Source organism: Pinus tabuliformis, chromosome 8, assembly GCF_031772625.1.
Source record: "Pinus tabuliformis cultivar Carrire ecotype Pingquan chromosome 8, CPIR1, whole genome shotgun sequence".
NCBI classification, from domain to species: domain Eukaryota; kingdom Viridiplantae; phylum Streptophyta; class Pinopsida; order Pinales; family Pinaceae; genus Pinus; species Pinus tabuliformis.
The window spans coordinates 227,479,841-227,506,116 of NC_142294.1; positions in this window are offsets into that span (position 1 = coordinate 227,479,841).

The following is a 26,276-nucleotide window of genomic DNA, read 5'->3' on the forward strand; positions in this document are numbered from 1 at the left end:
TTTAGGATGTGACTTTGGGAGTTCAACAAATTCACTCACAGTTGTAGAACCTTGCTTGGAATTATAGAGCTTGAAGAAAGAGAAGGAAACTAAACCAAAGGTGCACGAGGAAGTCTCGTGCCTGAAATGTAAAAGCCACGGACATGATAAATACCACTACCATGTCTTGGCAAATTACATTCCAAGAGGGGGACCACTTCCTCTGAGTCCAACAGCTCCAACAGGAACAAGTGCGGTGGTCATGCTTTGGTGAGCTATTTTTCAGGTGGCTGGAAAACACGTAACAGATAATTCTCATTTGCTGCAAAAGTTTGTTCAAACACCACATCAGTTGTTCTACGATTTCTACAAATCGATGGGCCATGATGAGTGCCACTATCGTAGCTATGAACTAATGATGGAAAGAAAGCCTACCTACTAAATTCAAGTAGAATTTGGGCGTCTAGATCAGTGCGTAGGAGGAGCGCGTGGGGGGTTATCAAGGAAGAGGACGGGGCCAAGAAGGAGGAGGACCTGGTAGAGGTCGCAGGCGTGTTATTTGCTATAATTATGTGACAACAGGGTACAACACGTGGGAGCGTCAAAATAAAACATGCCCATCTTGTTAATATTGAAGCCAGTTTGACCACACTATAGAATAATGCTGAGTGTTGATAGCTAAGATGTAGGAGAAAATGGTGCAGCCTCAACAAGCTATGTAGAACATACAAATGATGAGAGTTGAGCCTTGCGAGGAGGATCTGTATGTGAATATCGTGTTGAGAAGTGGGATCACAACTAAGGATGATAAGGGAAAACAACCTGAAGAGGATGGATGGGTCTGCAAGGCCCTAGAGAAGGAAGTTGGGTTTAATCTAGAGTATGCGAAGGAAACATTTATGGAAGCCAAGAAAAAATTTTGTTGAGGCCTCCACCTCAGGAAGCCAGAACAAGGTACTAGAAACCAACGCACCTAAAGAGGTTGATCCCTCTATGATTACCACGTTCTTGGATACCTGCATGAAACTTCCGCATGATAAAAAGGATGTGAAAGGCCCGCAGGAATTGATAAACAAGTGTGTTGGTAAATAAAACGCCCTTAACGGAAACTGCGTGGTTAAACAAATTGGCAAACATAAGGCAAGAATAGGGCGCGAGATGAGGCTCATCGTGTAGATAGGAGATTATGAGATGGACTAGGTCATTCTAGATCTGGGGTCTCATGCAAACATTTTTCCTAGAAAGACATGGGAGAGAATGGAGAGACCTACGCTACAGTGGTCTCCGATCCAAATTAGAATGGAAAACCAGCAAAAGATCATCCCAATGGGAGAACTACATGGCGTAACAGTGGATATAGAAGGTGCAGGCACGTTGGCTGATTTTGAAGTAATAGAGATCACTGACGACGAAAATTCATACCCCACACTCCTTAGAATTGACTGGGTGATTGATATGAATGGAGTCATCAACTTGAAGAAGAGGACAATGTCATTTGAGAGGAAATCGCTTCGGGTGGTAGTACCATTGGACCCTAGAGAAGGACTGCGCTATACTAAATCGATCCGTGAATATGAAGAAAGTGATGATGACTTGGATCAAATATACAAAATAACTGTGCGAGATCAAGATTGGATTAATCCAACAATTGATAGGTAGATTGCATGGGACCGGGAGAGTTCTTCTACCTCTGATTCAGATGAAGAATTGGAGCATTGATAGAATAGGTTGCATGAAGTATCTATGCTGTGCTGCAACATGATGATTAAATCGTTGCGATGTGTGTCATCGGAGGTAAGAAATATACCTTATTATGACGGTTTAACTGATGTAGATAAGTTTCTATATTCTTTTTAACGAGAATTTCCTGAGGATCATTGCTTCCAAGCACTGGATTGGGCACTGCATGCTATGCCTGCACGATGGTGGGGTACGCAAAAGGATAGCTTTGATGGATGGCGAGATTACATAAGGATGATGAGGATGTGATTTGGTCATCCTAAAATTTGACTGACTCAGAAATACGATGGGTGAAATGATCCACAGAATCATTTAGGGAAGTGGACTAAAGCTTATGGAACAGAACCACAACCAGAGTGGGTGCAATTATTCTGCTTATCTGGAAATGGAGCTCTGCCATGGCACTGGGGAGTGGGATATACTAAGGGAAGGATTCTTAATGACCTTCAGTTTGGAACATGGGTTCGAGAGCATTGATTAAGCTCTATAGGAGATTAAGGAAACAATCTTCAGAATATCGCAGGAACCTTTGGACTGGGTTCAACTGGATTAGAGCACCCATCTGAGTCATGTTCTGGAATGCTATAATGTGGCCACTGAGGGGGAGGATGAATATCCAAGAAATATTAATATTCTAGAAGTGGAAGGACATCGCGAAGTTGAAGGTCCACAGATAGAGAACCTAGACATCATGTGCTATTGAAAACCAAGAAAGTGAACATTGGTATTGAAGCAGAGACAAAGTTTGCAAAGATTGGGGATTAATAGGACGATGCGATAGTGGATAAATTTTCTGAGTTACTTTGCGAGTACCAAGATATTTTTCCTACCAAGATTTCGAAACTGACATGCATAATAGGTGACTTAGGAGTGATGAAAATCACTTTGAAACCATATGCAAAGCTTGTTAAGTAGAGGTTGTATCGCCTTAATACCAAATACAAGGAAAATGTTTGCTTGGAGTTGGATAAGATGATAGAAGAAGGCATCATTGAACATGTGGAAGAATCTGATTGGGTGAGCCTGATGGTGATTTAGGAGAAGAAATAGAAAGGAGAAATAAGGATTTGCGTAGATCTAAGGAAGCTTAATGATGCCTGCATCCATGATCCTTTTCCAACACCATTTACTAATGAGGTATTGGAAAATGTTGGAGGGCAGGAGGCCTACTCACTCATTGATGGGTTTTCATGGTACCATCAGATCAAGATCGTGCTAGAGGATAGGAGCAAAATAACCTTTGCGATGGAATGGGGTTGTTTTAAATACACTGTGATGTTGTTTGGCCTGAAGAATGCGCCTATGATATTTTCTCATGTGGTGTATGCCAAACAGAGCTAAGCTATCTTGCACTATCCTCCAAATTCATTGACCTTTAACAGAAATCTTGTGTCCAAAAAAAGACAAGAGACCAATATCCAACAGAATTTGCTAACCATCCAAAGACCCTTGTGCCCAAATAGAGAGATAATAAAGGAAGTCATATTGGGTGGAATCTTTCACCACCTAAATTGACAAGAGATAGAAGGGGTCAAAAAATATCAAACCTAATGCCTAAGAACAAATGAATTAATCCACACTTGGTGATCCAAAATGAATTCAATCCTCCTTTATTTATATATTTTCTAGAGGGGTTTCATATTCTTAAGTGATTGAGTAAACCTTACTCCAAACCCCAAATTGGGGTTTTTTAAGCCCAGTTTCTAAAAAAATTTCCCAACAATGGGTATTTTGGGGTTTTTCCCCTTTATGGAGGACTATAGCCTACGGGGATGGATAGGATATTATATCCCATTCATCCTTAATTTGTAGAGGATGTTACATGCCACCTAATAAAAAAAACAGTGCTTTAGTTTAGGAGGTAATAACTAAATTCTTATTTCTTTCCACATGGAACATACATCTTGCAAAAATGATCATGGGGTACAAATACTACAAAAGGCCTAAATATTACTAGCATTGTCATAGTCCAAGAATAAAAACCCTTTCATGTGAAACAACTTCAGTACCACATACCACAAGAACAAATGACAAATTCAAAAAAAATATACTTATTCAATGAAAGAATGATGAATCCTATTAGTGCACTTTAAATTGAATAGCTCTTGAGTTGCAGTGTCAATCAAAATTTCTCAGGTTGGATCATAATTAAGTACTCAATGTTGTTTTGGTTCAAATTTGAGGAAAAGGAGGAGCTCTTGGTGACAATGGGATAATCAAGATTTTTAGAAGGGAACTCTACTATACTTTTCAACATACAAGCCATTCATTCTAGTGGAGGAGATCTAGAGAAGCCTTCAATAAGGACCTTTCCAAGATCAATTTGGAGGAAAATCTATTTTCAAAGCTTAAACATAGTTCTAGATTCAAACAAGAGTAGTCATTTTTTAGAACAATTATTAATTCCCAAGAAATTGGAGCCAAGTTGACATGTTGACCATTTATTCTTCTACTGGACAAGGAAGAATTTATGAAAATTCCTTGGCCCTTTGATCCAGTATTTGATGTAAATCTCTTGAGTAAAACTGTAATAAGAGATGCAATTTATATTAAGAAAAAGGGAAAAGTAGAGGGCCAATTAATAATTATCACTAAAAAGCTCTCAATAGAATCCTAACATAATTGAAATGGCAAAGGTTAACTCCATGGTTATTTTTTGCTTTAGAAACTTTGCTAATTTCCATGATTGAAGCATGTATTCATGCCTTGAAAGAAGCTCACAAATGCTTTTGATATTGGTTGAAGCAAAGAAAATGTGCAAGGTTACACTCACATAGAGGTACGGAAAAAAGGTATGTAGAGCTTGTTGTCCCAAACTCCACACAAAGAATGGACAAAAGGTGAAAAAATCAAGTCAAAAGGTATGTGTACCTTTTGTCATGTAGAGGTAGGTGTTAACTCCACACTCTACAATAAAAGCTTTGCGGTGCAAGTGACACAAAGGCTTGCATGTAGAAATTTGGATTAAAAGGCGTGGAGCTTGATGATACATGTCCACTATTAACCCACTTTCTATATGAGTTACATGAGATAAAAATAATGAGATACAGGAGATATAGAGTAGATACTATTGTTATTCAAATTTAATAAAAAATATTTCTATGTCTTCCTCGACATAAAACAAACATCTTCCATAAAATATTCTCTCCATGAACCTGATTTAAAATGAATCTCTTCCATTGACGCACCCAGCCGCAAATAGAAATGATGTCGATGGGCCAATTTTAGTTTAGAAACTTCAAAATTAGGTTCAATTGTAAGATCTCCTATTTTTAGTTCAGATTTCAGTTACAAGCAATGAAACAGGAATCACCGATCAATCGCGATTAATCACGAGTCGGAATCTGCTTGCTCTCCAAATGATCCGATCCAAATCTTTGTGAGTCAAACTCATGTTGACCAAGTTTAACTCATGGTCAATGCAAGTTTGACTTGCGACTTTCCGATTAAAGCAGATTCTTGCAATTGATTCCAATTTATTCTATTTTCGGCCTTGAGTTGACAAGCACGAGTTTTTCAATTTTAGGTATGCCGCATTTTTAAAAACTAAACGCCAGTTGTTCCAAAATTTATTTCTCATTTCTCAGGCCTGCAAATCATACGTCAAGACCTTTAGTAATCAATCACTACTCACTATTACATAGTATAGACTCCATATCAGGGAACTTCTAGCGTGAGCCTAAGTCCAAACTCCATATCGGGTAGTCACCGGCGTGTGCTTTGTCCATACTCCACATCGGCCCTCAAGCAGTCACGCGTCACCTTCAGCGTTTGTTACCTTCAAGCTTAGCCGCTTCACTATTCAACAGTCGGGGTACGTTGGCACTTGGCTTAAATAATAGGTATATTACTATATTCAAGTTTCAATGTCGTTTTCAATGGAAAGTTTCAAGTTTCACTATTCAAAAATCGAATGTTCGGTGTATTCATTTGGTTATGACTTTTCAACCCTATAAATGGGGCTTAAATAAATTTTAAAAATTCACTAAGAAATGGTTTCATACCAACCACCAGCCAAGTCATCAAGCATTCCTTCGTTGGTCCATGTCTTGTCGACTCCAAAGGCTTTAACCATGCATTCACAACTTTGGTATTTTTGTTGTTCCAGAATCTGCTATTGATGTATTGGTTCAGTTGTCTTATGCTAAACAAACTTTCAAGTTCAAGATTACAATGAAATATATGTTGATAATATTTCCTTTAGGTAGCATTTCCTCATATATACCTAATTGTGTTTCAAGGTCATAATGATATATTAGGTCGAAATGTGCTTGTGTTGTTGGACATACTCCTCTTTGATCCTTAACAAAACCTCATATCCTTTAAACCAACCCTCTTTTTTGTGAAGTTATATATGGCATGTTTAATTTTAATTTTTTATTGTCCTTTACAGGAGCCAAATTAAATAGAAGGCACAACTCCAAATCTAAACAGAAGCCACAATTTAAACACAAGTCCAAAACAACAACAATGTCGAGGGAGAAGGATTTTGCTTGGGCTTATTGTGAAAAGATTCTTGGAAACCCCAAGCTCCTTTGTAAATTTTGCAAAGCGAAATGTAGAGGAGGCATTTATAGATTCAAGTACCACCTTGCACAAATACCCGGCCATGATATAGGTCTCTGCAAAAATGTTTACGAAAATGTCAAACACTAAGCAGCCTTGGCCATTGATATGTTGAGTCAACATAATGCAAAGAAAGGAAAGAAAAAAAAAGAAATAGGAACTCATGGAGTTAACACTTTTTCTTCCACTACCCCATTGTCATCTCCCTCTGTTGAATCCTCAATGCACTTCCCAAATTTCCCACACATGCCTCCAAGTCCAAGTCAAACTCAAGGCCAAATGAATCCTTATGCATTCAACATTGGAGGTCGAAACATAAACACCTTTTTTTCTCCCTGCACAAAAACTAGTTCCCAACCTACCTTGGATACCACTGGTTGGAAAAAAAATATCCATAGTCAGGAAAGGAAGGTCATTTCTAACTTTTGGTGCTATTCTGACATACCTTTCCACTATGCCATAAGTCCTTATTGGCAAGCTATGATTGTTGGAGTTGTTGTTGCAGTTCCAAGGTTCAAAGCCCCTTCATCAGAGAGCATTAGGAAAAATTTTCTATTAGAAAGTGTTGAAGATGTCATGCTTGTGCTATCGGAGTTTTTCTCATCATGGGTAGAAAAAGGGTGCACCATCATGAGTGATGGATGGAAAGATTAGAGGAATAGAACTTTAATAAATCTCCTTGTATCTTGTCCAATAGGTACAATGTTTCTCAAATCAGTGGATGCCCTAGACAAGGTTAAGACCGCACAACTTATTTGTGAAATGATGGAGGATGTCATTCAAGAAGTGGGAGAAGAACATGTTGTGCAAATTGTCACCGACAATGAAGCTAATTATATGGCTGCTAGTAGACTTTTTGAGATTAGGCACCCCACTATTTTTTGGACCTATTGTGTTTCCCATTGCATATATTTAATGCTTGATGGCATTGGTAAGCTTCATTGGATACATGAGGTTGTGGAGAAGGAAAAATCCATAACCAAATATCTATACAACCACACTATTTTACTAAACACTATGATAAAATACACTGAAGGTAAAGAAATTGTTTGACCTGCAGTGAGTAGATTTGCAACAAATTTCATATCTTTGTAATTTGTGGTTGAGCAAAAGATAAATCTAAAGAGGATGTTCTTGGGACCTGAGTGGATGGCATATAAACATTCCAAGACCCTTGAAGGCAATGAAGTTGTTGCACTTGTGCTTAATGACAATTTCTGGAAAGATGTTGAAGAAATTATTGTTGTGATGGAGTCCCTTGTTAGAGTTCTCAGGTACTTCAAGTCTTTTAACCTTTTCATGTTTTAAATTTCATTTCAAGCTTATTTTTATTTTCAATGTTTCATACTTATTTAAATTTGAAAGCTTGAACTTTCAGGATGGTTGATGGTGACAAATCTGCTATGGGTTACATTTATGAGGCGATGGATCTCACAAAGGAGGCCATCAAAATAAGATATGGGGATGAGGAGGAAAAGTATATGCCTCTTTGGGACATTATTGATGCACGTTGGGATAGGAAATTGCATTCCCTCTTACATGTTGCTACGTAGTTCTTAAACCCACAGTATTTTTATGATAAGAGAAAATTTAATGAGGATGGGGAGGTTCACAGAGGACATATGACATGCATGGAAAGGTGCTTCCTTGATCTAGAATTTCAAAGTCGTGTCTTTTCCCAACTATAGGATTATAGAGCACCAACTAAATTATTTTCCTATACTAGTGTTATACGAGAAAGGTCTAAGATGTTTCCAGGTACCCTTTGAGGCTTGAAGGCTTCATCAATTCATTAAATTTGTTTAAATTTTATTTTGTATGTTAAATGTTTTATTAAATTTTGTTGTATTTTTAAGCTTTTACTATTTAGTATTTAGTATGTCTAATCACGAATCCTTGCCACTTGCTAGGTCTTTAGTGGAAAAACTTTTGTAGTGATACACCAGATTTGAAGAGATTCACCATTCGAATCTTAAACCAAGCATGCAGTGCTTCAAATTGTGAGTGCAACTGGAGCCTATTTGAGAGAATACATTCTAAGAAGCGCAACCAATTGACACAAAAGCACTTAAATGACCTTGTATTTTTCCATTACAATCTACAACTTCATAACAAGCAAATACTAGGTGAGAGCTTCAATTTGAAGGTTTCATAATCTAATTTGCAGTTTAAACTTTAAACTTTAAAGTTCAAAGTCAAACTTAAATTCACATTTCAATGTCTCATGATAATGATAGGTTTGGATCATTCACCAATAGACCTTGAAGAGATATATTTGCAAACTACAAATGCAGCAGATTGGGTCCAATTAGAGGAGGCTCCTGTTTTAAGCCTACATGACTTGAAGAACTTTGAGAGTCAAGCAGGCGAAGGAGTGGGAGGAATCACTTCCAGTTCTCATTCTTAAGATTCTTAGACTCTTAGTTATTGATTTTTTTTCTAATTAGTATGCAATTGTTTGTAAACTTTTAGAAGTAGTTGCTTCTAGTTCTATGTAATCACTAGTTAGGAGTCATGACTCAGTGCTTTGGATCATGTTTGGACTCATAACATATATGAGATGCTTATTCATTCATGATATTTTGGACATCTATTGATATTATTAATTGTTTGGACATGGCTTTACTAAATATCAATGCAAAATGTTTTTTCTTTAATTCAATATATGTGTATATTTTTATTTATTGAATTCACTGATTTTCTTTTCCGATTTTTTGTCGATTTTTCACCAATCCAATTAAAACTCTTAGCTCTTTTTCCTCACCAATTTATTGTCTATTCTGAGTCTGGTAACATTATTTACAAGTTTCATTCTTCACTTATGAGTGCTAAGGTGTGCTAGAGAGTGCCAATGCATGCTAAGGAGTGTTAGGGAGTACTAGGACAACATACGAGAGCACTAGGTCAAAATGCATGGAAGTGAATGAATATGAGGGTGTGTCGGGGAGTCTCAATCAGTGCTAGATGTCAAGCCAAGGAGGGAGTGACAAGGTATTCTAATCACGGGTAAGGCATGCCAGGGAATATCAAGGAATGTTAAGAAGTGCTAGAGTGTGCTAGGTAGTTCGAGGTGTGGTATCATGTGCCAAATAGTTCCAAGGCATGCCAAGTGCTAAGACATGCTAGGATGTGCAGGGTACCAGAGTATGCCAATATGCGTCAAGGAGTTTCAAGGCAACAAAAGGAAAAACCAAGCTAAAATGCAAGGAAATGAACACATAAGAGAGTTAATAAGTCAGGACTTTATCTTTTTCAAAAGGGGCATGCTAGGCACACTAATAATATGTTCCAAGACATGCCAAGTTCCAATGTGTGCCAAGTGCTAATGTTTGTCAATGCAATATATGCCAAGGAGTTTTAGGGCATGCTAGGGACTATAGGGAATGCTAACACATGATAGGAGAGTGCTATGTTATGCTATGGCATGCCAACATGTGCTTGGGCATCCTACTCATGGCAGGGTGTTCTAGGTACAATGATGTTCCAGGTACAAAGATGTTCCAAGACATGCAAGGTGCCAAGAAATGTTATTGTACTATTCCAAAGAATGTTAAGGTGTACCATGAGTGTTGAGGAGTGCTAGGTCTCTCTCATTAATAGAATTGACAGAGCTTGATTATGTATTAAATAATATAGTTTCTACACAACCAAGTGGAATTTTATTTAAAGAAAGTTTGCTAGATAATAAACCTAATAGAGATGAATCATGTGTTGACTCATAGGAAGACTATATTATTATGACTTGAGGGAAATGATACACACTAATTACTTCTTAACAAATTTACTGACTATTATAACCATTGTTGGGCGTGGGCTCCCCCCAAGGCATTTTTTGGGGCTTAAATCCCAAGTTTTGACTAAGTCCATTATAAAGACTCTGAGATTTGTGGGCACAGAGTGCGAAGTCATAATAGAGTCATAGGGTTGTCTGCCCTTGTTTTCGTAATGTAATATCATTTTGAAAGATCTATCCATGGTTCGTGGACCATGGGATTGTATAAATAGAGCGAGGCTCTAGGTGTAAAGGGGCAAAATCTAATGATGGAATGAAGAATGAATCAATGAAGCATTGAGTCGAAGTGTAAGTCATGTTTTTGGGTCATAGAGTAGGAGAAGGATCTGCAACTGAGTGCACAGAGGCCTAGTAGTTCGCAGCTGAGTGCATGTACCCCTGCAGCTGTGTGCGTAGGGTAGCTCGAGTCTGTAACCGGTTGAAAGCATTAATAAAGAGAAGTTTTACCATATTTCTGTCTATATTTTCTTGTTTTATACATTGAAGTATATTGGGTATGAATTGCAAGTTTACTATTTATTTACTACATGAACTTATATAAATGTGTTGACTAAGTAAATATAATAGAAGCTAATTGTTTACATGAAGATAACTAACTGTCATGAGAAGATAGGTAAGATCCACAGTGTGACTTGGGGAAATAGTGCAGATCGCTGCTCTAGCAGCGTGAAAGCCCCACAACCCCTAGTTACGGCTCAGAAAAGGTGAATATAACCATGCTGTGAAGGCCTCACAGGCCAGGAAAGCACCTAAAGTGACCTATGCAAAGGTATTCTCGGTTGGACTAAATCGACCCCTTAGACATCTAAAGGGTGCAAAAACCTAGTTCCAGCATGCTCCCATATTGCTTCAAGTGAGACCTCAGTCCACACTCCGTGAACTGTTGCTGAAAGGGCTAGTAGTACAGGGATTTGTTTGGCTAATTAACTCCGAACCTAGGTCAAGCCCCAACAAGCCAACAAATTGTTCCATTGCCGGGACTGGAATCTGCATAGAGATGTTTGATGTCATATCGCTAGAATCCAACAAAGAAAGAAATTGAAGATCGGTTAGATAAGAAGATTCACGAGTTCGCGGCACAGGAGAATAGGAATCCATGACTATCAAAAGAAAAGTGGTTAGATTGCTACCTATACATGGGAATCCATGAAATTTTCTTCGCATCTTTCCCTACTGAGTTGTACGAGTGGATTACGAAGCTAGTAGATAGCCAAGGAAGGTGGAAACTCAATAATCCGATTGTGTGGACCCTAGAATTGGTGCACAGATTCGAAGTATCAAAGGGTAAGATTGCACGCGCTGTTGATCACTGGCTCGATTGAATTATAGGAGGATTTATTACTGAGTTCGCGGTAGATACTTGAGTCACCTCAAGGTAAGTACGTTAAGTCTCTGAACACTTGGATTAAAATTCTACTGTGTGAAAAGAGGATTATGCGAATACATTGACGTTTGAGGCTATGCGAAGTGGAAGAATTTACAGAAAAGAAGGAAGTACAGAACTAGAAACTAGTCCCTTGATTTCACCTCTACGAGGGGGTGAGGAAGGGCTCATGAAGGTCCCACTAAGAAATGCAATCCATTTAATAAGACTGAGGATTTCGTGCATATCACCCCCACCCACATCACCACTAGCTTCACCGCCTTCACCCCCATCTTCACCCATACCACCTTCGCCACCACCGCGATTCGATATGGCAAGCACAATAAAGTTGCCAGTATTCAAGGGAATAGGGAATGAAGATCCATACCAGTTTTGGTTCATGATAAGGGTTGTATGGGAAGCACAGGGAGTTAAGATGATAATATAAATAAAGTGACGTTGGTCAGTGCTTTACAGGATTGCGCACTGACCTAGTATATAAAGTATTCTAATGACAATCCGAATGCGGGGGTCGCGAATATCCAAATTGTGTTGAACAAAGAATTTAGCAGGCCAAAGTTAGAGGTGTAGTCGATCATTGGGTTCAAGAAGATCACAATGCTACTAAGCAAGACTCCTTGGGAGTTGGATTAGAGATTGAAGTGCACAATTCACGAAGCCAATATGACTTTGACGAATGCATAACATCGCGAATGGTTTGTAGCATCGCTAACACCACATTTGAGAAATGCCTTATCACAAAAAAGGTTAACAACTCAAGTAGAGGCCTTGGAGATCGCGATGAGACTGAATGAGAGACCGATACAGGACCCAAGCCTGGGAGTTCAGCGGATCCACGCATAGTTGAAAAACATGTGCCTTGAGATGCAGAGTCTGAAACAAGACGGGACAACTCGCCCAGAGGTGCACGAAGAAGTATGGTGCGTAAAGTGAAAGGATGAGGGACACGACAAGGACCACTGCTCGGTGTTCAAGAATTACCTCGCGGGAGGAGGGTCGATGCCGCTATGACCAGAGGCACAAGCAGGACCTAGCGCGCTGCCTGCTTTATGGTGCGCAATTTGTCAAATAGGAGGAAAGCATATTATGGACAACTGTCACCTGCTGCAGAAGCACACACAAAATTCGCAACAGCTATTTTGTAATTTTTGTAGATCAGTGGGACATGATGAGCGCACTTGTAGAAGCTTTGAACTGATGATGGATAGGACTCCCACTTATAGAGTTCAGGCTGAAACGTGACCCCTTAACAAGAACGCTGGGATGGTGCGAACCGGATTTCAGGGGCGCATGTGAGGCCGAGGTGGAGGAGGACATGGAAGTAGTCATAGACAGATGATATGTTACAATTGCAGTGGGCCAAGACATTATGCCCGTGATTGTACAAATCCAATAAGCTTGTCATTTCTATATTGTACATTGTTTGATCATGAAACAGAGGATTATCCCACACTGATAGCTAGGCTACATGACAACAGAGCGCTCCAACCTCCCCTGACATAGAACCTATAAATGATGAGGTCTCAGCCGTGCGAGGAAGACCCCAACATGAACATTGTGCTCTAAAGTGGAATTATGACAGGGGATGATTAAAGGTAAGTAGCTTGAAGATAGTACTTGGGTTCGCAAGGCTCCGGTGAAAGAACCAGAGTTTGATTTGGAGCATGCTAAGGAAACCTTCATGGAAGCTAGGAAGAGCTTCGCTGATGCCTCCACTTCAGGAAGTAAAGATAGACCAAAGCCAGAAATGGATCCATCGATGCTCACAATGTTCATAGAAACATGCATGAAGCTACCGCATGATAGTAAGGCTATAAAATGATTGCAAGAAATCATTAATAGATGCACTGGGACCACACCAGGAGAACCGCGCGTAGTCCAAAAGATTGGAAAGCACACAATGAGGATGGGGAGAGAAATGAGGTTGACCACACAAATTGCGGAATACGAGATGGACCAAGCGATTCTTGACCTAGGATCGAATGCAAACATTTTGCCGAAGCAGACATGGGAGCTCATGGGAAGGCTTATGCTGCAATGGTCTCATATCCAGCTGCGAATGGTGAACCAGAAAAAGATAATACCTATGGGGAGATTACTGGGCATCATAGCAGATATTGAAGGAGAAAGCACGCTAGCAGACTTCAAAGTGATAGAGATTGTAGATGGCATTAATCCCTACCCTGCACTATTAGGAATAGATTGGGCCACTAACGTGAATGGGGTGACAAATCTAAAGAAGTGCAAGATGACTTTTGAGAAAAAGTCCCTGCGCATAGTTGTACCCTTGGACCCTATAGAAGGATCACGCTACACAGAGCCGGTGCGCAACTATGAAAGCAACAACTACTTGGACTGCATCTACAAGATAACCGCATGAGAGCAGGACTAGGTAAATTCCACCGCGGATGGATGAATCTCATGGGAGCACGAAATATCTTGTACATTGGATTCTCACAAAGAAATAGAACGATGGCAGAACCAGTTACACGAGGTAATCACGCTGAACTATAACATGATGATGAGATCGTTGCGCTATGTATCAATAGAGGTAAGCGATCTGCCTACTTACGATGGGTTATGTGAGGTAGATGCTTTCTTGAACAAATTTGAAAGAGAGGTGCCAGAACAACAATGTTTCGAAGCATTGAAATGGGTACTATGCACTACGCCTGTGAGGTGGTGGGGTAAGCACCAAGGAATCTTTGAGGACTAGCGCAAATGTAGGAGAATGATGCGCATTCGTTTTGGGAAGCCTCAAATGCATCTAACAAACAAATATGATGGACAGGATGATCGGTGCGCGCACCTCACCAAGTGGACAAAGGTCTACGGGGAAGAGTCGGAACCTCAGTGGGTGCACTTGTTCTGTCATAACCTAAATGTTATACCCATGAACTGGTATATAGAGACGGAGCTCCACCATGGGACGAGTGAATGGGATATCTTGCACGAAGGATTCCTGTTAACCTTGACATTTGAGGATCATTGGTGGGACACTGTCAATGATGCGCTACAAGCAGTAAAGGTAGTTATCTTTAAGATACCCCATGAGCCAATAGAATTGATTCAGCCTGAATGGGTTACTCAGCTAAGCTGCGCACTAGAGTGTTATAATGCAAATACTAAGGAAGACGACGAGGATCCGTCAAAAGTTAACATTCTAGAAATATAAGGCCATCGCAAGGTCCAAGGACCACTGATTGAAGACCCTGACATAATTGCGTCGATAAAGAAAAAGTAGGTGAACATTGGCACGGAAGCTGAACCTAAGTATGCAATGCTCGGTGACTACTGGGATGACACGATGGTGAATAAGCTCGTTGAGTTACTCCATGAGTACCAAGACTTATTCCTGACCAAGATCACGGAATTAAAGGGAATCATCGGTGATTTAGGAATGATGAGGATCACATTAAAGCCCGACGAGAAGCTAGTTAAGCAGAGGCCTTACTGCTTGAATCCAAAATACAAAGAGAAGGTCCGCATAGAACTAGACAAAATTCTCGCATCAGGAATCATTGAGCCGATGGAAGAATCCGATTGGGTAAGCCCTATGGCGATGCAGGAAAAGAAGCAGAAGGATGAAATTAGAATATGCATGGATCTTAGAAAATTGAATGATGCATGTGTGCATGACCCATTCCCAACTTCATTCACAGATGAAGTATTGGAAAACATCGATGGGCAAGAAGCATATTCTTTTACTAATGGGTTCTCAGGATACCACGAGATCGAAATCACGCTGGAAGATAGGAGCAATACCACCTTCGTGACTGAGTGGGGCTGCTTTCAATACACCATTATGTTGTTTGGATTGAATAATGTGCCATCCATATTTTCGTGCATAGTTGTTGCAGCATACAAGGAATATATCCACAAGTTTTTGGAGGTTTATCTTGCTGATTGGACCATGTTTGGGCTGGTTAAGCACCATGTCGCAAGCTTACAATTGATGTTGGATACCTATCGAAGACACCAAATCACGTTGAACCTTAAAAAGTGTACATTCCTCATACCTTTTGGGAACTTGTTGGGACACGTGGTTTGCAAACATGGATTGATGGTAGACCCTGCGAAGATTCAGTGATTTTGAATTTGGAAGTGCCGTGAAGTGTCAAACAACTGCACACTACCCATGGACATACGGGGTATTACAGGAAGTTCATCAAAAGATATGCCCAGATCACCGCGCCAATGGAGAAGTTGTTGAAAAAAGATGTCATGTTCTGCTGGAATGATGACTACATGAAGAGCCTAGAGGTACTAAAAGAAAAATTGGCCTCTGCACCGATCCTGGTCTTCCCAAAATGGCATGAGGAGTTTCATGTCCATGTTGACGCATCGTGTATAGTGCTGGGAGTGGTACTAACACAGGAGGGTAGAGAGGGTTTGGATCACTCTATCGTGTTCGTGAGTCGTAGACTGCCTAAAGCAGAAAAGAACTATTCCACCACTGAACATGAGGCATTGGCTATGGTGTATGTGCTCCAAACATATCGGCACTATCTGCTAGGGGGACACTTCAAGAAGATGTATATAGATCATTCCATGCTAAAATACTTAGTCAATAAGCATGTGTTGGGGGGGCACATATGTAGGTGGCTCTTATTGTTCCAAGAATATGATTTTAAGGTCGTTGTGAAGACTGGACGCCTGAATGCGGGACCAGATCACTTGTCGCGCATTGAGACGAGAGAGGAACCAACTAGTTTGGAGGAAGGATTACCTGATGCACAACTCTTTGTTGTGCACGTAGCGGATGGACACTTTGAAGATATAATCCACTTTCTGATGATGAGAACTATGCTAAAAGAATACTCCGTCCAGTAGAAGAAAGAATTGGTCGTGTGAGCGACAGATTTTTCTGTCATTGCGGGGAACCTATATAAGATGGGCAATGATGAAATATTGTGAAGGTATGTACCTGAATTTGAATGAAGCCAGATCCTTGCAGCGCATATGGGGGTGCTGTGGGAGGACACTATGCAGGGCGAGCAACTGCATAGAAGATCCTCCGTGCAGGGTTGTGGTGGCCAACCCTTCATCAAGATTCAAAAGCACATTGCAAGGCATGTGATGTATGTCAAAGAACAGGTAAGCTGTCGTGGAGGGACGAGATGTCTTTGAATCTTCAAATGATGTTGCAACCCTTTGAAAAGTGGGTGATCGACTTCGTAGGACCTATCAAACCTAAGGGAAAGATAAGTGCGAGATACATTATCACTACAATAGAGTATCTGACTCATTGGGCAGAAGTGCAGAAGGTAAAATATTGTACAACCGCCACGGCCGCAAAGTTTCTGTTTGAACACATAGTGACATGATTTGGAAGTTTGAAGATCTTAATGAGTGATTGCGGTACATATTTCCTAAACGAAAAAATCAGCACGCTGACAGAAGAGTTTCAGGTGTATCATCAGAAAAGCACACTGTATCACTCCCAAGCCAATGGGATAGTAGAAGCATTTAACAAAATACTGGAGACTGCACTGACCAAAGTATGCAACGTGTAGCAGATTGATTAGGACCTACGCATACCTACAGTACTATGGTCTTATAGGACAACGTGCAAGAAACTGATGGGACAAACACCTTTCTGGTTGGTCTATGGAGTGGAAGTTTTCATGCCAATGGCATATATTGTGCATAGTATGCGCATAGCAGCGCTCACAGGTATGAAAACTGTAGATCCGTGGATGAAAGGCTCGTGTAGTTGGAGGAACTCGAAGAGGAATGGTTTCTGGCTGGATTCCATCAGCAAGTACAAAAGCAGCCTAAAAAGGCCTGGCACGATCAACATATTCAGTTGCACACCTTCAAGGTAAATGATTTAGTGTTACTATACGATAGTAAATTTGATAAATTCCCTGGAAAGTTCCAAATGCATTGGTTGGGACTGTACATTGTTAAGGAAGTCACATATGGAGGTGTAGTGCAGCTGGTAAAGCTAAATGGAGAACCTCTCCCAGGGAAAGTGAATGGCAGTTGACTAAAGCCCTACCCAGGTGGCACAACTATCTAACTAGCCAACAGAAGCATAGTTGTCGTTCTCTAGGGAGCTAAAAGAAGGCGCGAGACTATCAGCAGATGCAGGGGATGCAGGAATAGATACAGGGAAGCAGTTCTGACACCACGGTCTTGGAACAACTAGTACAAGAGATTCAACAGGAAGTTGCTCAGTGCGTTGCTGACCTTGCAACTGTCCGAGTAGAGATGGAGGGTATCCGCATGAAGATCTCCGCACCGACATAGTGACTCAAGGGCAAGTCACGATGTTTGTGTTGGGGGCTTGTTGGGCATGGGATCCCCCCAAGGCATGTTTTGGGGCTTAAAGCCCAAGTCTTGACTAAGTCCATTGTAAAGACTCCATGAATTGTCGGCGCAGAGTGCGAAGTCATAATAGAGTCATAGGGTTGTCCACCCTTGTTTTTATAATGTAATGTCGGTTTGAAAGATCTACCCATGGTTCGCAGACCATGGGATTGTATAAATAGAGAGAGGCTCTAGGTGTAAAGGGTCATCATCTAAGGATGGAATGAAGAATGAATCAAAGAAGAATTGAGTCGAAGTGTAAGTCATGTTTTTCAGTCGTACAGTAGGAGAAGGCTCTGCAGCTGAGTGTGCAAAGGCCTAGTAGTCTACAACTAAGTGCGTGGACCCCTGCAGCTAAGTGTGCAGGGCAGGTCGATTCTGTAACTGGTTGAAAGAATTAATAAAGAGATTTTTTACCATATTTCTATGTATCTTTTCTTGTTTTATGCAATGAAGTATATTGGGTATGAATTGCAAGTTTACTGTTTATTTACTAGGCGAACTTATATAAATGTGTTGAGTAAATAAATATAATAGAAGGTAATTGTTTACGTGAAGTTAACTGACTGTCATAAGAAGATAGGTAAGATCCACAGTCTGACTTGGGGAAACAGTGTAGATCATTGCTCTAGCAGCGTGAAAGCCCCACAACCCTTGGTTAGGGTTGTGCGAAGGAAAATATAACCAGGCCGTGAAGGCCTTGCAGGCCAAGAAAGTGCACGAAGTGACCAGCGCGAAGGTATTCTCGGTTGGACTAAATCGACCCCTTAGACATCTCAAGGGTGCAGAAACCTAGTTCTAGCATCCTCCCATACTGCTTCAGGTGAGACCTCAATCTGCACTCTGCGAACTGTTCAATGAAAGGGCCAGTAGTACAGGGATTTGTTTGGCTAATTAACTCTGAACCTGGATCATGCCCCAACAAGCCAAAAACCACTATGACCTTGGAAACATAATGAAAAAGACTCCACAAAAATGGTCTTAAATCGTTATATTTTGACAAAAAATATAGTAATAGGAACATAGCGTCATCAAAAACTCATTCGAATGATCAATGATGACGAACATTTTTTGACTGTCACCAAAAGTAACCAAAAAGAGAATTGGTGAGGGTCAATAAAAGATCGTCACTATAAGTGTCACCAAAGAGAGAATTAGTGATGGGCCTTTATCACCAAAAGTGTCACCAAAGAGAGAATTTGTGACGGGCCATTAACAACCCTCACCAAAAGTGTCATTGAAAATGGCTTTGGTGATAAACCTTAAAGGACCATCACTATATACACTTACAATAACGTTTTTTTAAAGGTCGTCACCATATGCAACATTGGTGATGGACCATAAAGGTCTGTCATAGGCATGGAGCATCATCAAAAACTCATTGGAATGATCACTGATGATGAACATTTATTGACCGTCACCAAAATTAACCAAAAATATCATTGGTGAGGGTCAATAAAAGATCGTCACTAGAAGTGTCACCATAGGGAGAATTAGTGATGGGCCTTTAACGACCCTCACCAAAAGTGTCACCAAAGAGAGAATTAGTGACAGGCCTTTAACGAACCTCACCAAAAGTGTGATTGAAAATGGCTTTGGTGACAAACCCTAAATAACCATCACTATATACACTTACAACAATGCTTTTTTAAATACCATCACCATATGCGACATTGGTGATAGACCTTAAAGGTCCGTCATAGGCATGAGCCTCACCAATGACCTTTTTTATTGTAGTGTTTGTGCCATCAAAAGATCAAGCAAAGGATTTTGTAATCTCCTTATGAAAACCATCAAATTTCTCGATGAATTTAAGCCATTTAGCTTTCTGCAACATTTCTTTGAGCTGTGCATATCCTTCCATGTACTATTCTCCTACCAGTTCTAATATGAAAATTAGCCCCATGCCTTCTACTACGCAGAGTTCTCAACCTTCAAAATTACCCTTCTTGGTTTTATGAAATGAATTGGCTATGAATATGGTGAAAGGAATTGTGGGTTTGTATAAAATAAATAGATGGTAGGGGTTCTGGAGAAACATAGACAAGTATGTCATTTCATAGTCATGACCATTAATAATCAATGCGGGAGTTAACTATGGACCATTATGTGACAAAATATGGAGGATGTGGCAGATATGTAGTATGATGGAGATTACAATCAAATCAAATGATGATTCGTCAAGGAAACATATGATATCCATACTATATATGCTTTTTGTTTTAACCTTGCTATTTAAAATAAATTTTTGCACTTTACCTTTTATAACTTAACCTTTTAGTTTGCTGTTTTATTTGGTGTTTATCCGTAGGTACCCTTTTAGCATATTGGTCTTCAAAACAAGATTCTTCAATTTCCTGCAATCATCATTTGTTTGTAAGATGTATAATTATGCCAGAGATATTGAATGAGATATGGCTACAAAATCAAATTAGCTCCAGAATGGAATCAATTGCGGAACATGATAAAAATGAAGTATGGTTATGGAACATGAATGTGAAATGAAATGGAAATGGAATAGGACAGTGGAATGGAATGAAAGTGGAGTGAGATGGAATGAAACTGTAAAATGAAATGAATTTGTACATTATGAACTGCAAATGAATGTAGTGTAGAAATTCTGCAAATTCTCTAAAAATCTCGCTCTGTAGAAAATTTTCCTATAGGTTAACCCGATAATGCAATATAAATCAAATTAGAATACTATAACCTACTTCTACTATCAATTTGCGAGAGCTTAAAGATCGAGCTGAATCGAGCTGAACAATATAACCAGATTAAGAAGAATCAATCACACAATGCACATGAAAGTACCTTGGGGAAAGCCTCAGCTAAAAACCCGACTGTCTGTATTATCATACGAGGTGGAAATACATAGGAATTATACAAAGCCTTAGCTCTCATAGCTAGCCATCTCTCAATACTATCCTCACAGATTCTCATAGGCAATCCTAGCTTCTCACAAGCCTTCTCCTTTGCCCTCCAAGCTCCTATTTCCTTGCGCAGTTCCTCTGGGATGATATCCTTCAACCAAGTGGAAAAATGTGATTTACAAAGTGGATGATCTCCTGATCTCACACACTATCAGAACTGCGCAATCCTTAAGGAATTTTCCTTCTGCATGCATGAGTTTTTTTTATAGGAAAACACATGCAACTGATAGTACACTATCCTTGACATTTAGCTCAATCGGGTCTTTCTCAGAATAGGCATGCATGAGTTTCTGATGAGGGAATCTTCAGTTAACTGGAGTACACTAGTTGAGTGCATGCATGCATCAACTGACTGTTAACTCTCTATTAGTTCCTCAAACAATTTGGAACTAATTTAACTGGACTTAACTCAGTAAACTGAGTTAACTAATTACAACTCAAATATAACTCAATCGTATCTCCTTAATTCAAGGGATAACTCTTGCATGACTTCAAAAAGACTTCTAACTTGAATTTCTCCAACTAATTAAGTCAAAATAACTTAATTAATTATTCCCAAGTAGTTGTTAAGACTAAATTCGATTTTAATTCACAATTTTAATTCAAGGACAAATTAAAATTGGAATATTATTGTTGCCACATTTCAACACTCCCTCTCAACAAGAAAGGGATTATCTGCCACCCCAATCATGTCTCTATGGAACTCGAATTTACACTTTGACAATGCGTTTGTCAAAATGTCAACATCTTGCTTCTTCGTCGAAATATACTGCAGCAACATGGTCCTCCTCGCTACACAGTCTCTGAGATGATGATACCAGATGTCGGTGTGCTTGGACCTATCATGAAATATTGGATTCTCAAAGAGTTTGATACAACTCTGATTATCACAATAGATCGCAATTGGATCCATCCTCTGATCAAACAAACCTACTAGGATTTTATGCATCCAGATGGCCTCAAATGATGCTTGACTTGAAGCCATGTATTCAGCCTCTGCCGAGATGAGTGCAACCGACCTTTGTTTCCTGCTGTACCAAGAAACTGCCACTGACCCAAGGTTGAAAATCCCTCCTGATGTGCTCTTCCAATTTAGACTCCCTACCAAATCTGCATCAGTGAAGCCCTGTAGCTTCACTCCCTTTGTTCACCTCTACCATAATCCATACTGAGATGTTCCTTTGAGGTATCTCAATACATTCTTTTCCACCTTCCAAAACATCTTGGTAGGCTGAACCATCGCTTGACTTAGCTAGTTCACTGCATAGCACAAATCTGGTCGCGTGTTCACTAAGTACATCAGTGAACCCACAAGCTACCTGTACACAGTAGCCTCCATTACTTCTCCTGAAGTAGCATCCACCTTCCTCCAATTACCAGCTAGAGGAGTCTGAATGGGCTTGTACTTCTCCATGTGGAATCTCTTGAGTATTTCGTTGGCATAGTTGCCCTGAGACACAAACAACTCCCCATCCTTCTGCCACACTTCCATGCCAAAGACGTAATGCATGAGACCCATGTCTTTCATCTCGAATTCTCTTGCAAGGTCCTCCTTGCAAGACACGATCAATTGATCCTCACCAATCAATATGAGATCATCAACATAAAATACAATGATCAACTACCTACCTTTCACCACAATGTTGTACAGGTTCGCAACTGCTTCACTCTTTGTGAAGCCTAACCTAGTGAAGTAGTTGTCTATCCTGGTGTATTGAGGATGAGGTGCATGCTTCAGCCTGTACAATGCTCTCTTGAGTCGTCACACATGTGACTCACGATCGAAGGTCTCAAAACCTTCCAGCTTCTCTGTGTACATCTATTCCTCAATCTCCCCATTGAGAAATGCAGTCTTCACATCCATCTGATGGATCTTCCAACCCATCTGTGCTAATAGTGCCAACATAGATCTAATAGATGAGTACCTTGTGACAGGTGCAAAAGTCTCATCATAGTCAATCCCCTTAACCTGTGAAAAGCCACGGGAAACAAATCTTGCCTTATGCTTCTCCACACTACCATCAGCAACTTGCTTTACCTTGTAGAGCCAATGGGAAGTCACAACTGACTTGTTCTCCAGTCTCGGAACCACGTCCCAAACACTGTTACAAACTATGGATTCATACCCTTCCACCATAGCATCAACCCATATCAGCTGCTGCACTGCTTCCTCAAAGGAAGATGGCTCGGTGTCAACACATTCCCCAGAAAGGGCCATGTATCCATTGTACCTCTCAGGTGACCTCCTCTATTTGCGCTGAGAAAATGGTGCTCCCACATTCTCTCTCACATCTTCCAACAATATTTCATCTTCTCTTGTGTTCTTCCGTCCATCTCTGGAAGACTCTACTTGAGTGAATGTCTCCACCTCTGGATCCTCTGCATGTGGCTGCTCCACATCAGTCTGAGGCTCCTCCTCCTTAGGAACCAACAGTTACTCCAAAGCCTGTAGTTGGAGCTCCCTCTCAAGGGAAACTCGCATGGACTTCTTCTCATCAAACCTGAAATCTCTGTGAGCCACTGTCCTCTGACTGGTAGGCAAGTATACCTGATAGTTCTGAGGTGTATCAGTGTAGCCCACAAGTATCCCCAACTCTGTTGTCGGCTCAAGCTTCTTTTGTGCATCCTTTGTCACATGGCAATATGCTGATGAGCCAAAGATCCTGAAGTGACCCATATCTACTCTCTTATCGGAGAAAGCTTCCTCTGGTGCCTTCATCCCAAGTATGCGATGTAGGCTGAAAATAAACTGATGTGTTACATGCCTCAGCCCACAAGTGAAGTGGTAGGCCTTGGTCATGTAGCATCGCCCGTGCTACCCCTATAATAGTTCTATTCTTCCTCTCGGCCACCCCATTCTGCTATGGGTTATGAGGTGCCATCAACTCCCGTTTAATTCCTTCCTCTATACAGAAGTCGTTAAACTCTTGAGAGACATATTCTCCACCATTGTCGCTTCTCAAGGCCTTGATATTCTTCCCTGACTCTTTCTCAACCAAAGCTTTGAACTCACAAAACTTTGAGAATGTTTGGTCCTTCTTCTGCATGAAATAAATGCAACATTTATGAGAAAAATCATCAATGAAAATCACATAATACCTTTGCTTCACTGTGGATGCCATTGAGAATGGTTCACACACATCAGTATGAACTTGCTTTAAGATAGCCTTTGCTCGATTGTCTCGTTCATGAAAGGAAAACTTGGTGTACTTTCCCAAGATACAACCTTTGCATGTGCCAACTTGCTCAAGTTTACCTTTGGGAAGTCCTGTAGATATCTTCTGCACTATCTTCAAAGCTCCATGATGCAAATGGCCCAACCTCCTATGCCACAACTCGCCAATGTCTTGGTTTTGCACCAATTTTGCTTTCGTACTCAATGCAGCACAATCATCTACCTCTAGTTTATAGAGATCTTCACCCAAATCCCTATCCTCTTGGTCTGACCTGTGGCTATGTGTCTTAGGAACACCTTTCCTTTACTGAAGACGACATTGTAGCCTTTGTCCTCCAACATCACAAAAAAAATACCAAGTTCTTCAATCCAAGCACATACATCACATCTGTTAAGGTTATAGGAGGTCCATGCTCCCTCTGAAAAGAAATCGTGCCCACTCCTGAAACACTATACTTTCTGTCATCACCCATCTCTATGTGCATCTTGAGGTCTTTCTCCTCCAAGGCACTGAATAAACTTTTAACACCGGTCATGTGGAAAGAGGCTCCACTATGAAGATACCAAGGACAACCCATCATCGATGAGACCATGCATGCGATGAGGGTAATTTCCATTTCGAACTAAAAGGCTAACGCCTCACCTTCTGATCCATCTGAGGATCCTTTCTTGTACTTCTTCGATGGGCATTTAGTCGCATAATGTCCCATCTCAATTGAAGTATGATATGAATTCTATTTGCACCTGCAACCCTGAACTTCAAACTTCGAATTCTCTTCTTAGTATACTATTCACAGCTCTGTTAAACTTGGCTGTGATACCATGTAGAAATTCTGCAAATTCTCTAAAAATCTCGCTTTGTAGAAAATCTGCCTATAGGTTAACCTGATAATGCAATATAAATCAAAGCAGAATATTATAACCTACTTCTACTGTCAATTTTCAAAAGCTTAAAGATCGAGTTGAATCGAGCTGAACAATATAACCAGAAGAAGAAGAATCAATCACACAATACACATGAAAATACTTTGGGGAAAGCGTCATCTAAAAACCCCACTATTTTTATTATCATACAAGGTGGAAATACATAGGAATTATACAAAGACTTAGTTCTCACAGCTAGCCAGCTCTCAATACAATCCTCACAGATTCTCACAGGTGATCCTGGCTTCTCACAAGCCTTCTCCTCTGCTCTCCAAGCTCCTATTTCCTTGTGCAGTTCCTCTAGGATGATCTCCTTCAACCAATTGGAAAAACTCAATTTCCCAAGTGGATGATCTCCTGATCTCACACACTGTTAGAACTGCGCAATCCTCAAGGAATTTTCCTTCTACATGTATGAGTTTTTTTATAGGAAAACACATGCAACTGATAGTACATTGTCCTTGACATTTAGCTCAACCAGGTCTTTCTCAAAATAGACATGCATGAGTTTCTGATGAGGGAATCTTCAGTTAACTGGAGTACACTAGTTGAGTGCATGCATGCATCAACTGACTGTTAACTCTCTATTAGTTCCTCAAACAATGTGGAACTAATTTAACTAGACTTAACTTAGTAAACTGAGTTAACTAATTACAACTCAAATATAACTCAATCTTATCTCCTTTTCAAGGCTTATCTCCTTAATTTAAGGGATAACCCTTGCATGACTTCAGAAAGACTTCTAACTTGAATTTCTCCAACTAATTAAGTCAAAATAACTTAATTAATTATTTCCAAGTAGCTATTAAGACTAAATTCGATTTTAATTCACAATTTTAATTCAACGACAAATTAAAATTGGAATATTCTTGTTGCCACATTTCAACATGTAGCTTTATATCACTACTTATTACAAAAAGGAAATGGAAAATATAAGATGTCAGAAATATCTTATTTTCACCCTGTATTTTCTGTCTAAGTATGCCAATTAATGATTGGTTTTCATACTTATACATTTTATTGTTATTTTTTTATGTTTTTTTTTTATGATTTTTTTTATATATATTATATATATAGGAAAAATAAAAGCTAAGTTAGTGGAGAAAAAGAATTATTCTTCACCAACTTCATTTCAGTGTTATCTTGGAAAATCTTGATAAAATCCTCTCTTGAATTTGGCTTATGATATATGTTCAACCGATGACCATTCACAAGAAGAGATACCTTTCTTTCATCTAGTGTCCTTATTCTCACTGATCCATTATTAAAGACTTCTTCAATCTCATATGGCCCAAGCCAATGAGCCTGAAACTTTCCTTGAAAATCTTTTAATTTTGAATCAAACAAAAGTGCCCAATCCCTGCTTGAAACTTATTCTTCTTGATATACTTATCATGCCATTTATCCCTTTGTTACTGTACTAAACTGGTTCTTTGAATTGCATCTTTCCTGATTTCATCAAGCTCA